Here is a 5,000-nt window from a genome sequence, read left to right on the forward strand (position 1 = left end):
GGTCAAATTGACCCCAAGGATAATGAGTGTTGGTAAGATTTGAGGATAACACAAGGGTTAAACATGTTGTAAACTGATTACAAAGGTCTGGTATGGACTGACCATTGATGCATTGACCATGATAAAGTGCTATGGTAGAGTGTGTGCAATGGTGGTATTGCAAAAGTGAACAGTGCAGGGATTGAACAGTGCAATAGCTTTGCTTATAATTAAATATTAACTATCACTATGAAAAGACAAGAATGTAAACATAATAGAATTGCTTGACAAACAATTTATTTTTAAGTATTTAATTTTAAGTATTTATAAACATTAAGAACAATATATAACAGGGAATAAGTTATACGATGTAAATGTTATGACCACAGTCCAGATTGTGTAGGAGAAGCCCGTTGAGGCAGGAGGTGATGAGAATGCCATGTATGGGGCTGTTCACACTGATTAGATGAGTAAGTAGGTCATCGTTTCCCAACCTTGGGGTCGCCTGAGATACTGGGTATCCTACAGTATCTTACAGTATATTACATTAAAATATACATACATTAAATAAAAATATTTAAAAACCCATGATATCCAAATTAGGTAACTACTTGGATCCTTCATTACATCTGGCTACGTAAAAATAAACTTGATGTAATCATGCTTGATCAACGTTTCAAAGAAAGTAGCAAAACAGTCAGATGTGCTAAGATAGCCAAACGAATTACCTTGGCTTGGACATTTGGGAGAAATCAAAGTACCACTCTCGACTGTACAACAGAGATGTTGTGAATGATTGGGGTTGCCAATGTTTTGTGACATCAAAATAGGATCATCTGCCAAAAAAGGTTGGGAAACCCTGAAGTAGGGGAAAAAGCGAGGCTTCTGAAATGTACACAATCAATGTCCACCTTGCATGGTTTTGACACTCACTACTTTGGGATACACACTGTTTTGGAGGTGAAAAAAGCACGTCCATATTAGGCTAGTGACAATAGCCCCACATTTTTGAGATACCCCTACCGGAGGTAGAACTAAACCCAACAATGTGTTTCCTCATCTCTTTCATTTTGGACACCTCATAGCCTGCATTGAGTGACAGAACATCCTAATTTGTCATACTATATTTACATATTTGGTATTGTTGGATTCAGTACAACCCCACCTTTCCAACAAGCCATCATATGTGTTTCTATGATAATCCCTGGTAAAGCAGCCACAAAGTAAATGAAAACATTCTGCATAGATATTCATTTTAGCATGTCCGCTTATTTTAGGTATGTGTTTACATGTCTCCTTTCATTCCATACATCAAGATATTCACATCCAGTCTTTTCTAGTAGGTAAAGCAACTTCCTGACTATTGACATGCCAAGTTTCAAAGTTCTCAGAGCTTGTCTGATTGATCTGCACTAGTTTATATGCCTTAACTCCCACACGGACAGGCTATATTTTAGTCCTTTTTTGGTTTTGGGGTGTATAACAATATCTGTTAATTTAACAATCTTAGCAGTAAAATATTTTTAGCCAAGAATCCATTTCATATATGGGAGACCTTAGAGATGAGGAAAAACATTGTTGGGTTTAGTTCTACCTCCGGTAGGGGTATCTCAAAAACTAAAGCCCTTTCTGACCATTTGTCACTAGCCTATATGTGAACCCTCACTGCTGAAGTGAAAGCAGCACCAGTTGTCTTCACTGAAATCGTGTCTTTCTCAAGGACCATTTCACACACCTCCAGCAAGCAAACTTGTAGGGTTGAACCCTGGTCACATGTGGTTTCCAGGCAACCAGTCTACATATTGAGCAACTGCGGGGCCTGTTCAATATGTCTGTGTTTACTCATGAGCTGCCACCGGGAAGGCGGGGGAGAGCAGCTGGGATTCCAATGTCAAGGACAGTTTGATTGAAATGCCATAAAGAAAAGCTAAATGCAGGAAAGCTCACACTGACTGGACCACTGGAGGTGTGTGTGTGTGTTCTTGTTAGTGTGTGTGTGTGTGTGTGTGTGTGTGTGTGTGTATGTGTGTGTGTCCACCACTCCAATACATGAGTGTACAGTATGTTGAATGGCTGGGATTCCTGTTTAAATTACGCTGGTTAAATGAATTCCCTTCATGGACACTGTGGGGCCTATCTTGGCGATCTAAAACGCATGGTCACTAGTAAATTTAGGGATTTGTCCATTCCACATTGGGGGTGGTTTTGTTATCAAACGTCGGGCACCTGGCGCAATAAGCAGTTCTTATGTTTCTTAATCAGTCGTGTGTGGGTTTTGGGTGTAACATCCTTTAAACCAATGAGAGTGACATCTGTCATTCCATTTAACAGCAAGCAGTGCAACTTCAAACAGTGCATCGGTATTTTGATGGTCACTGGCGCATTTGAAGGAATCTGCTTGCACACGAGACTGTATGGAACAGGTATTTCACTACACCATGTTTAACTAAAACCTGTTTGTGACTAGCACAGTATAGGCTACACATTTGCACTCGTCTATTATTTGAACTCATAGGCAAAGTGAAACTAACTTTACTGTGGTGTCTTTGTCAACGACAAAACAGATATATACGCAGTTAATTACTTTCACTATTGACTGACAATGGGTTACCATCAAAAACAGCCTAAGAAAAGCAACACTTACCCCAATAATGTTCGAGTGACATTTATCCTGCAGAGGAGTTGCTGCTTACATCTCGTGCGTCTTCAGCTGTGCTTCATATGTGCCTTTCGCTAAATACCAGGTTTTTCTTGGTCAGTGGCGTAATGCTTTTTAGATGGTGTAAGATAGCAATTTTTAGATAATGTGCTAGACTGCACCTTAGGTCGTTAATTGCCACACCCCTGGGCACATTATTTAATAAAAGAGAAGTGTGTGGCCAAAAATTTGAGTGTAAGATAGGAATATGCTTTGCGTCGTGATGAGAACACACTTTGCGCTGCGTTTTAGATCACCAAGATAGGGCCCTTTGACTCATATGAGCAGCACTGCAGCGCTATAGAAACCTGATCCCAGCCTTCCTATGACTCACACACATTAGGGACACGAGGGCACAACAAGTCCTCCAACGAAAGCACCTCATCAAACACTTCACATGCTCATCCCATCCCATCCCACACACACAGCGCAGAACGGGTCAGCGCGAGGCTACAGGCGGCTGGATGTGTGTGGCCACTCCACCCTCAGAGTGAGACGGCTTTGAGGACACACAGCATCAGACATCAAACTGTTGAGTGAGAAACAGGAGAGGGAGAAGATCAGATCAGACCCGATCTCATGACACAAGGCTGCAACATACAACGCAAGGCTCTCTCTATCTATCTCTCTCTCTCTCTCTGACATCAAACTGCTGTGAGAAACCGGAGGATAAAAAGTGGGCAGATCAAACCTGATCTCATGGCACAAGGCTGCAACATACAACGCAAGGCTCTCTCTATCTATCTATCTCTCTCTCTCTCTCTCTCTCTCTCTCTCTCTCTGACATCAAACTGCTGTGAGAAACCGGAGGATTAAAAGTGGGCAGATCAAACCTGAACCCAGCCAGAACGGTCCCCCGACCCACCAGTTAAGAAACACTGTTCTAGATGACAGGCCTCTGTAGATGATGTGGCTGTGTCCCTGAGGCCCTCTGAGCCATTTGGGTCACAGCCTTTAGACCTCTGATTGACCATATAATCTAACCACAAACCACTCAATACACACACACACACACACACACACACACACACACACACACACACACACACACACACACACACACACACACACACACACACACACACACACACACACACACACACACACACACACACACACACACACACACACACACACACACACACACACACACACACACACACACACACACACACGCACACACACCACACCACCACAGTGACCAGTGGGTCAGCTGCTAATGCCCCCAAATAAAACATAGTTGTCTGGATCCTGCAAGAGGTGAATGCTATTATTAGAAAGGTCCATTACGAGAGTGGTCTCGGCGAGACAGCACATAAGACAGAGGCCACAGACCAGGACCAGTGTGGCTGCACTCTCTTCTCTCTCTTTCTCTTTCTTTCTCTCTCTCTCTCTTTATCTCACTCTCTCTCCATCTCTCTCTCTATCACCCTCTCTCACTCTGTCTCTCTATCTCTCTATCTCTGTCTCTTCATCTCTTTCTTTCTTACTCTCTCTCTCTCTGTCCTGTCTTGGTCTCTCTTTCTAACTAATTGTCAGAGACACACAGTGAGTGGACGTGCATTAGAACCATAGTGGATTGGTGAGCGAGGGGTGTGGTGCTTAACTTTGCCCTTTTCCCTCATTGGCCCCTTCCCCATTATTTGGGCCAAAGTCAGGCCAATGAAGGTATGTGGTTGATAGCAAGTAGCAAAAATCACAATGTAGCCATAGAATAATTGATCTACAATTGGTAGGACCTAAAAACATTAGCTACAACTTAAAACTGGTGGAATACAGTACCTGCAGTTTAGTATGCATTTTCACACTGATCTATACGAGGAGGGAAAATAATATCATTCTCTCACTCACACAGACCCAGTAGGTCTACTGGAATTAAAATGTTGAGTTTTGTGAGATTCTGGTCCGAAAATCTCAATCCGTCAGAAAGAGAGAGAGAGAGGGAGAGAGAGGCAGAAAGAGAGGCTTTAAATCAGAGAAAGAGAGCCCCACACTAAGCTGCTTCTCTAGAGCCAGGATGCTCCCCCCCCACCCCCCCACCACTCCCAATCTTTATCCGCATTTCCATTTGAAAAGGGCTGAGCATGCTTGGGGGTGACCAGGGGGAAGTAGTGGAGAGAAACCCCTCCTCCATGCCAAACACTCTCTCACTCACTCACACCTCCTTCAACTGTTCCTCTGCATATTCGAGTGCCATTCCCGAGAAACACACATACCACACACACTGCACACAGATGCATGCACACACGTGGACATACAGTACACACTCACTCATACCAACCTTCAACTATCCCCCTGCAGATTCGGACGTAGTTTTGATAAA

General features: G+C 43.2%; 1 protein-coding gene across 3 annotated transcripts in view; it reads left to right on the top strand.

The window, feature by feature from the left end:
* The window catches only part of LOC121724195 (kelch-like protein 25), a 52,625-nt gene that overhangs the window by 42,848 nt on the left and 4,777 nt on the right, over positions 1–5,000 (top strand). The window lies entirely within an intron of this gene.

Source organism: Alosa sapidissima, chromosome 11, assembly GCF_018492685.1.
Source record: "Alosa sapidissima isolate fAloSap1 chromosome 11, fAloSap1.pri, whole genome shotgun sequence".
In the NCBI taxonomy this organism is placed as follows: Eukaryota; Metazoa; Chordata; class Actinopteri; order Clupeiformes; family Clupeidae; genus Alosa; species Alosa sapidissima.